This window comes from Tupaia chinensis, unplaced genomic scaffold, assembly GCF_000334495.1.
Source record: "Tupaia chinensis unplaced genomic scaffold, TupChi_1.0 Scaffold000066_1, whole genome shotgun sequence".
Lineage (NCBI taxonomy): Eukaryota > Metazoa > Chordata > Mammalia > Scandentia > Tupaiidae > Tupaia > Tupaia belangeri.
In genome coordinates this window covers 5,187,692-5,197,540 of record NW_006159525.1, presented here as the reverse complement: position 1 = coordinate 5,197,540, position 9,849 = coordinate 5,187,692, and the positions used below count along the sequence as shown (strand labels likewise).

Sequence of the window (9,849 nt, the reverse complement as noted above, 5' to 3'; positions counted from 1 at the left end):
CGGTCGACTACGTGGGAGTCCAGCGACATAGCCATTACGCTAACTGCTGGTTCCCTCTGGCAAAATATTTTGAAAAATTGTTTTTCTGGTTTAGAATTTGAGCTCCTAGTTTGGAAGATCTTATTTTTATTTTATTTATTTATTTATTTATTTATTTTTTTGGAGAGATTTTTGCTGTACGGTGCATGCACTCGCCGGAAAGACGGAGAGAGACAGAAAGACAGAAAGCGAGAAATCACCCCCCAGGGAGGATGGCCACAATGCAATCCCTTCTTTTCCATTCTATTCTCAGGATCTTGGGCATGCACGTGTGAGCGCCTGGCATAAGTTTAAGCCACCAGATCCGGGACTCAAATGGCGGTTGACTACATGGGAGTCCAGCGACTTAGCCATTACACCGACTGCTGGTCCCAGGTCTGAATTCTAGTCTTTATCCCACTGCTAAGTACTGTGTGACTTTGTGGACCTTCCTCAACTATCTGGGCCTTCAGTTTCTGTAAAACAAAGGTGATAATAGGACCTAGCCCATAAAGTTACTGTAACAGGAATAGGTAGGTTTGGATGGCATTTATCGGGCACTGTTGTGTACTCTGAATATTTGTGTGTCCCCAAAATCCATGCATTGAAATTCAGCCCTCAATGGGATGGCATTGGGAAGTGGGGCCTGGGAGGTAACGGGTCATGAGAGTGGAGCACTCATGGATGGGACTAGGGCCATGGTAAGAAGGGGCCAGAGACCAGCTTGCCTGCTTTCGCCACCTGAGGATAAAGGAGAGCTCAGTCGTCTGCAGTGCAGTCCGCAGGAGGGTCCTCCCGAGAACCCAACCATTCTGCACTCGGAACTTGACTCCCAGCTCCAGAGCTGTGGGAAATGTCTGTTATTCAAGCCATCCCATCGACGGTGATCCGTTACGCCTGCCTGAACTAAGAACGTCCTTATTACGGCTTAGACATTTTCTCACTCCTAACCATCACCCTCAAATCCGTCAAGGTGGGTAAATTAAGTCATACAAATATGCCTCACCTGATGCACAAAGCTGTTTCACTTTGAATGACTGGATCTTTATGAGCGCTTTCATTTTTTTCTGAATCGTCCCTTATGCAAAAATCTTTGCACATCATGGGCCTAGCGGATGGTGGAATAAATGAAAGAATAGCTGTGAATAGTAGGAAATAGAGTGATAAAAATTTTTAAAGGTAATCATTTTCTTGTTTATGCTTGCTGTAGGGCACGTGTGCTCAAAGACAGAGAGAGGGCAGCAGAGTGGGAAAGCACTTCTGGGGAGATGGCCACGCTGCAGTCCCTTCTTGTCCATTTTCTCTCAGGATTTGGGGCATGCACACACATGTACCTGGCATGTCTAGTCAAGCTGCCGGGTCTGGGACTTGAACTGCACGGTTGACCATGTGGGGATCTAGCCCATCCCAACCACCATGATAGTGGTTAGCTGCGGTATTTTTTTAAAAGTAAGAATGACTCATATATTATTATCCTTTGAAAAACTTAGTTGTTTTGGGGGGAGGGACTACTTCCATGATCCAAAAATTCAGGAAATGCAATCTGTCCTGTGGAAAGTCTACAGCCTGTGTTTGCATGTGGATGGCGCTAAGTTCTGTGCGGAAGAAAACAGTTTCATGTTCTCTAACCCAGCATTTCCTACGCCGATTCGATCACAGCAGTTTGTATTGTTGTAATGTGTTCCTGAACAGAGTCAGGGACACACTAGATACTGCCGTGTCCACAGCAAACACGGGATATATTCACCCGAATCCGAATGGGATTTCCTGCGTGGTGCCCGTTGGAAGCCAGGAGGCCAGCAGGTGGCATGGATTCCACAAGGCTGACTGTGTGGTTCAAATCAGACCCAGTGACTTGAAAATCAGGCATGTGTGCGTGCATGTCCAAAATCCAGAGAGGAGAGTGGAGGAGAAGGGCTTGCGGCGTGGCCATCTCCCTCTCCCCTGGGAGGTGATTTCTCACTTTCCTCTCTCTATCTGTCTCTGTCTCTGAAAAGAGACACACCTTATAGCAAAACCTAAAAGAAAAAAAAAAAAAAAGGAATCCCAGGAGGCAAGACTTGCGAATGGCCAACTTATTCATCCTTCAACTGATTTTTGCGGTCGCGTGTAGACCTGGCTTCAAAGCCGGGTGACAAATTGCAGACGACCTGGTGAGCAGCAGCTAGAGCTAGGAGGAACAGGTGCAGTTTGGAGCTAGTGCAGTGACCAACAGTGTGGAAGGCTCTTTCAGCCACGCCCCCTTCTGGGCAGTGCTGGGTGGCTGGGGGCGGGGAAGGGAAGAGGGTGCAGAGGGCAAACCTACCTTGTACCATGTGGCGTCTGTTTCTAGTAAGTGAGAGATAGTCTAACCTCAGGAAGCCGCAACCAGGCCATTACCGAAGCCGAAGTCATAGCTGTTACTTAATTGAGAAAGTAATGTTCTCATTTTTCTTAGGTATGGTTTTTGGTTTTTCCTTATTCTTTCTCCTGCTGGTTTCTCTGCTTAATACATTCCTACTTCGGGGACCAGCAGGTGGCATGGTGATTAAGGTGCTGGACATTCCCACATGACTGATGATGGTTTAAGTCCCGGACCTGGTGACTTGCTTTCTCACTTTCCTTCTCTCTTTCTCTGTCTCTCTCACTGGTCAAATTAAAATAAATGAATTTTAAAAAATTCCTACTTCTTCAGCAGAGAAATGTTGTTATATCGCTGCCACTTGTGTCCAGCTTTAGAGAAAAGTACAGGGCCTGTGGTTTAAGTGAGCTGGATTCCACGCAGTGACTGTGCAGTTCAAATCCCAGTCCCGGTAGCTGGCAACACACGCTAGTACATGTGTGTGCATGCCCCAAGTCTCAAGGGGACAGAGAAATGGGGGAAAGGGATTGCGGTGTGACCACGCCCCATACAGGGTGCTTTCTCCCTTCCCCTCTTGGTCTTTCTGGGAGTGCACACACCCTCCAGCAATAAAAACAAACCAAAACCTGAATCTACCACACAGAAAAAAGCACTCTCAAGATCGTGGTGAAAATCATTTGAGACTTTTCTCACACACGAAGTCACTTCACACAAACACGCCTGTACTGCACTTGTTCTGGGCAATCTCAGACTTCTTTCTGCAATAATAAACACATTGTCTTTGTTAATGGCTGAAAATATTCCATTATGTGGTTATGCCATAGTTTATGTAACCCTCTGACCGCTTTGAAGGGACATTTGGATTGTGTGTAATTTATAATTATTCCAAATTGGGCCTTATACAAACAGCCTGGTGTTCCCAGCCTTCCACGTCTGAGAAATGCTCTGCTTACAGTAAGTTCCTACAGGTGAGCTATCTGCATCAAAGCATCCTTTATTAGATATTTATTGTTTTATTGTACTTAGTTTGAGCTTTTGCTCTAGGGCATGTCTGCACACCAGAGAGAGACAGAGAGGGGTAGGGGTCGGCCACACTGCAATCCTCCATTCTCCTCTGGGGAGTTTGGGCACGCATGCCCACGTAACCAGCATGTTTTTCTTTTCTTAAAAAGAATTATTCCATTTAACTTTATTAATTATTTTATTTTGACCAGAGAGGGAGAGAGAGAAAGTGAGAAAGCAAGCTGTTTGGTCGAGGACTCAAACCATGTTCATGTGGGCGTCCAGTGCCCTTAACCACCATGTCACCTGCCAGCTCCTGACCATCATGTTTTTCAAGCCACCAGGTCTGGGACTCGAACAACACAGTCAGCCAGGCGGGAGTCCATCCACCTTAAGGGCCACAACACCTGCTGGCCCCATGTCACATATCTAATTCCATTTTGCCAAACTGCCTTCTAGAAAGGGTAGATTAAATTACCCTTATCCCAGATGTGCAAGAAATAGCTTCTTCTGACATTTGCAATTTTAAAACCATTTATGAGACTACTCTTGATCTCCGCTTTAATGTATTCAAGGAAAAAAAGATCAGTTCTATTGTGAGAGTGGGTCACTTCAGAGGAGAAAAAAATGCCTGCAACACTCCAAATCAATTAATTTTGTTTCTTCCACATAATGCCAAAAGGTAAATGTGAATATCCCTTTCGGGAAATTAACCAGTGTTTTGAGTAGCATGGAGGTAAAATTTAGGTTCAACACAGTAATATAAACAGCAATGAGAAAAAAATCTTCATCTTTTCCCTCAGTTTTTGGAGGATCTTTAATGAGTCCCTTTAAGAAGCTATGAACTTATTAAAGATTTAATTACTTTTTTGGGGGGCGGGGGGGAGAGGTTTTTGCTATAGGGCTGTGCACTCGCCAGAAAGAAGGAGACAGAGAGAAAGAGAGCGAGAAATCACCGGGGCTGGCCACGCCACAATCCCTTCTCCTCCATTCTCCTCTTGGGATCTTGGACACACACACGCGCCCGGCATGAGTGTAAACCACTGGGTCAGGGACTTGAACCGCAGTCGACTACATGGAAATCCAGTGACATAGCCATTACGTCAACTGCTGGTCCCAATTATTAATATTTTTTAAAGTTTTTGCTCTAGAGCATGTGTGCCCTTGGAGAGAGAGGGGGGTAGGGAGAAGTGAGAAGTCACCCCTCCCCCAATCCCTTCTCTTCCATTCTCAGGATTTTGGGCACACACTCACACACATCTGGTGTGTTTTGCAAACCGTGGAGTCTGGACCTTGAAACGTGGTAGACCATGTGGGAGTCCAGCGCCTTAACTACCATGTCACCTGCTGGCCTCAAAGATTTAACTACTGGGAACCAGCAGTTACGTAGTTGACCGCGGTTCGTGTCCTGGACCCGATGGCTTAGAACTCACACCGGGCGCGTGTGCGTGCGTGCCCAAGATCCTGAGAGGAGAATGGAGGAAAAGGGATTGCGGCGTGACCATCCCCCCTGGGGGGTGATTTCTCACTTTCTGTCTCTATGTCTCTCTCTGTCTGTCTGGCGAGCACATGCGCCCAATAGCGAAAAACCTCTCAAAAAAAAAAAAAAGATTTAACTACTTAATGCACAATAAAGGACTGCTAATTTAGGAGAAAATACCACCTTTCAAATGTCTCCCTTTCGAATTCTTGGAATCACCGACGCATATGTGTAAAGAGTGTGTTTCTCATGGTAGGTTTTCCTCCAGATGGCAGCCTTTTATGCAATGCCCAGTTTCTAGCACATAATAGTTGATTTAAAATACCTAATATCTGGGATCAGCAGATGGTGTCATGGACTCCTTCACATAGTTCACTGTGGTTCGAGTCCTGAACCTGGCAGCTTAAAACTCACGCAGGGGGACCAGCAGTTGGTGTAATGGCTATGTCACTGGACTCCCATGTAGTCGACCCGGTGGCTTAAACTCATGCCGGGCACGTGTGCTTGCCCAAGATCCTGAGAGGAGAATGGAAGAGAAGGAATTGCATGGACATCCCCCCCCGGGGGGTGGGGTGATTTCTCGCTTTCTGTCTCTCTCCCTCTCTCTGTCTTTCTGGTGAGCACACGCACCCTATAGCAAAAACCTCTCCAAGAAAAAAAAAAAAAAACACCCTCACAGGGCATGTGTGCATGCCCAAAATCCCAAGAGGAGTATGGAGAAGGGATTGCGGTGTGGCCATCCTCCCTGGGGATGATTTCTCATTTGCTGTCTCTCTGGTGAGAGCACGCATCCTACAGCAAAAATCTCTCAAAAAAGGGAAAAAGGAAAGAAAAAAGGTAACTGCTATCTACAGTTGAGTACATGACCTATGGCCAAGGGAAGCTGTAAAGCACGTCTTGTCAGTTGGAGTACCCAGCCAGCCAGAGCCACGCGGGCCTTGCTAGGTCATCGCGGTGACAGCACGTGCTTTAAAGAACCGTTTTCTGGGTGTTCCGGTTCTCCGCAAGCAGAGGCAGTAAACTAGTGGACGGTGGACCAGGGCTGCAGTTCCCTCCCGTCACGGTCTATTCATGCCAGCTCTGGCCACGCTGCGTGGCTGGCCAGGCCTCCCGTGGAAGAGGGCTGAGGGGGAGCAGGGTCTGTCTGCCCCACCCCTTTGACCAGCAGCACCACGGCCCACCTGGCTTCTGCCACCTGCCTGGCCCCTGTAGGCATTTTGATCTTGTCACACCTTTCTCATTTAAAATTTGGAACGTGTACATTGGAGATCTTATCTTAGTTGATTCCCTCCACTCAAAGAAACGTTCTGGCTTTCTTTCCCCGATTTTGAAGACCTGGCAGCCCCGGGAGCTTCCTCGCTAGACTGTACTTGGTGCTTTGTCTTCACAAGACGGGCAGGAACTCTCTAGAGAGACCCGTCTCTCGGCAAACTCTCTACTGCAGGTTGATGGCAACCAAAGATCTGGAAGTACTTTCTCCAGGCCTGCGGGGCGGGGGCGGGGCGGGCCACAGAGCAGCGTCTCTCCGGAGGCCACCATGCCTGTCCGACCAGCTCCCAAAAGACGTGGACTTGCAAATATGTATTTTTTTGGAGGGAAAAAAAAAATCTTGATTCTAAGCTGCTCATAAAAAAAAAAAAAAATACTGGCGACTCTATATAATTGGGCATCAAGACACACAGGAATGTTCTGAACGGTTGGCTATCAGAAAAGCAGACGTTTTAGATAAACACGCTGCTGTCACTTACCTCCTGTCTGAATAACGAAGGATAAACGCTAATTCCCCTACCAGTACCTAGGGCCTGTAAACTGGCGTTTTCTCCTCTCGTAGTAGGTGTTCGGTGTCAATGTACTTTTTTTTTTCCTACCAGAATGCTTCTCTTCCCCAAACTATTAATTTTGTTTTTATGAATAATACAGGACGCCCCAGTTATTATTTAGTTTGATTGTATGCTAGCCTCATGCTCTGCATTTTAATTTAAGTGTAACTGCACAGGAAAAATGCAAATCTCTTCTATTCAAATTCAAAAGAAAATAAATGGATTTTTTATGGCCTAAAGGATCTATTCATTACCAAATCATTTATCTTTTCAGGAAGAACAGTTTATATATCCAATATGCTCCTAGTGCTGTCTTTATTTTCTTCCTTTTTTTCCTCCTTTGATAAATACGCTCTTTCAAATCTTCCTTGAATCTCTGCCGATAGGGGCAGCTTATAGCAGGCAGAACGAGAATATAATTAATAGCATTAAACAGTACGCAGAGGTTGCATTGAAAGCTCCAATGTATCACTGGATATTAAACAATTATAATAAACAAACCTAAAGTCTGGATTGTACCCCATGACTATGTTTTAGACCATTGAAGAGTTAAAAAATATACATTTATACTTGGCTTTCTCGAAGCAACGCGACAGAAAGGGATGGGGGAAGTGAGAAGTCTGTCTTTTGAACAGGCTAGCTTTTTTCCAGTCTTGTTACAAATTCCCTCAAGAGCCAGGATGACTCCTGATTTTGCTTCTAACATTATCTGCTATTACAAGTTCGGCATTTTGAATGGCACACTGTACTTTTACTGAACATGGGTTGATATTTCTATCTTGATTCAAGAAACCGGTGTAGAGGGTATTGCCGGTGGGACGGTGTCTGAATATACAAACAGCTGGGGTGTACAAAGCAATTTCCGCTAAATACCTTTCACCAGAGCAGCTTGAATGGCGTCCTCCTGACTTAGCAAGGCCCCTAAGTGAGAAACACTAGTGGCAAGTGTGAGTTTATGGCTTTTTTTTTTTTTAAAGGCACTTGCCGTTCTCTGGCATATTGTACTTTTAAAATCATATGATTGTGTAAAAGTTACCGAGAATGTTGACTTTCCCCTTCATGTTTATGTATTAAACCGGATTTCAGGGCAAATTGAATGGATTTCTTTGTTCTCACTAGATTAAGTGCAGATAGATAATCTGGTTTAGTTATGGCTACATTGTTTAAGTCGTGCTAATTATAGTGCTTACCATACAATCGCAGAGAGGGCTTTTTAAATGTTCATTTAAAGAAGGAGGGAAAAGAAAATCATATGCCAAGCTCAAAAATGTACAGTCATTCTCACCATTCCCCGAAGGCCCATTTAAAGATTGTTTGTCAAAGAATTGTTTACCTTGAAATTCTTAAACACCAGACATGTTTCCACACACACAGCCTGAGTTCGGGCGCTCGTGGTCTGGGGGTCGGGGCAGCGCTGGCTGCAGCAGAGCAGGACAGAGGCGAGGCCGGCTGGCCCTGCTTTTGATCTGCTTCTCGGGAGGGGAGGGAGCAGGCGAGCCTCGGGCCACACACTCAGCCCTGGGGAGAAAGGCTTCCAAAATGAAAGGAAAGCGGTGGTTTTTAAAGAGGCGAGAGGGGAATCCTTTCAGGGGAGAACGAATGAGTGAGCACCAGCGTGCTGGGGCCAGGAGAACCCAGGGAACAGCTGAGTCAAGCGTAAATCAGCGTTTAATGAGGTGCCTTTATTAAGTGCCGAGTGTTTCCTGCGAGGAGAACGGATGGCAGCGGGATGGGAAGGGAACGGCAGAGACGCAGATGTTTACCTAGGCTACTTGCTTCTGGATCCTGGCGTTGGCGCCTCACATCAATCGTCCTCCATTTCGTGATTTATTTGGGAAATTCCTGAGGTGGGGGGCAAAGGGACATGTCAAGGTCTTGGCACCAGGAACTAAAACAAACAGCACGTCGGAATATGTTTAGCAGATGGTAATGCAGAACATGGCGAAGGAGATCGAGGACGACGACGAAGAAATAGCACCGACCAGGCTTGGAGACGTTGGGCTGCTGAGTGCCAGGGGGCAGACTCACTCAGAGAGCGGGTGGCGATTTTTCTCTACGATCTCCATCTCGTTACTGGGGTCCAGGTGACAACCCGGCCCCTCTCCATGAAGGAAAGCGAAGACGAGAAGACATGAGAATCCGAAGGCCCATGCCAAGGCTGGCGGTCTTGCTTCCTGCGGCTCACGCAGCAATGCGGATAGTTAGGTGATGCTTTGAAGAAGCTGGGAATGTGGAAGAGTCGACTTCTGTGGACATTTCCAGGAGTTGGCCGTGACTGAAAGCTACCGGGATTTCACGGAATCATTCGGAATGAAGGTCGACGGCTCAGTGGTTGGGTAAATGGGAAATCCTGAGCAAATTCAACCTCTGCTTAGCGCCTTTGTGAAATGGGCCTAGTAATAATCCATTCCAGGCCACCTTGGGGGTGCAGGGAGAGCAGGCTCACTGCGCACGCTGGTCCTTATGAACTATGAATGTTTAGATCGATCCCCCATAGGCACTGTAATTAGCACGAATTAAACAATGTAGCTGCAAGTAAACTGATTGTGCTTCAAGTCTTTCTGTTGCTTCTGTTCGGTCCTTGGGAAAGCCATGATGCATTTTTGCATAGAAAAACAAAAATACGTCGCAACTTTCCCAAGGACCCAATATTTTGAGGAATTGGCTTCCGTGTTTTTTTTGTTTGTTTGTTTGTTTGTTTGTTTTTCAGAGAGGTTTTTGCTATCGGGCCCATGCGCTCGCCAGAAACAGACCACGCCACAATCCCTTCTCCTCCATTCTCCTCTCGGGATCTTGGGCACGCACACACACCTGAGGTGAGTTTAAGCCACCGGGTCTGGGACTCGATCCGCGGTCGACTACATGGGAGTCCAGTGACATAGCCATTATGCCAACTGCTGGTCCTTGTGTGTTTGTTAATAACTTAAAACTGACCAGCTTGCCCATAAACCCATTACCTGGATAGTGTTCCCACACTTTAGAAAACTGTGTTTGGGGGTCAGCAGGTGGCAGAGTGGTTAGGGTGCTGAACTCCCACATGGCCGAGTATAGTTCGAGGCCTGGACCTGGCGACTTGCTTTCTCACTTTTCCACTCTCTCTGCCTCTCTTTGGTGAGTCCATATCCTATAGCAAAATTAAAATAATAAATACAATCAAACAAATAAATAATGAAAATAAATAGTAATAA

At 46.4% G+C, this 9,849-nt stretch overlaps 1 long non-coding RNA gene across 4 annotated transcripts in view; it reads right to left on the bottom strand.

Annotated features, from left to right (window-relative positions):
- Positions 1 to 9,191, bottom strand: part of LOC102473202 (uncharacterized) — a 24,078-nt gene extending 14,887 nt beyond the window's left edge. For all 4 annotated transcript variants that reach the window (XR_333568.3, XR_003547043.1, XR_003547044.1 and 1 more), the window contains exons 1-2: positions 7,995 to 9,191; positions 1,025 to 1,126 (exon numbers count right to left, since the gene is read on the bottom strand). This is a non-coding gene — a long non-coding RNA (uncharacterized LOC102473202). The remainder of the gene's footprint in view (positions 1 to 1,024; positions 1,127 to 7,994) is intronic.
- Positions 9,192 to 9,849: the final 658 nt, after the last annotated feature.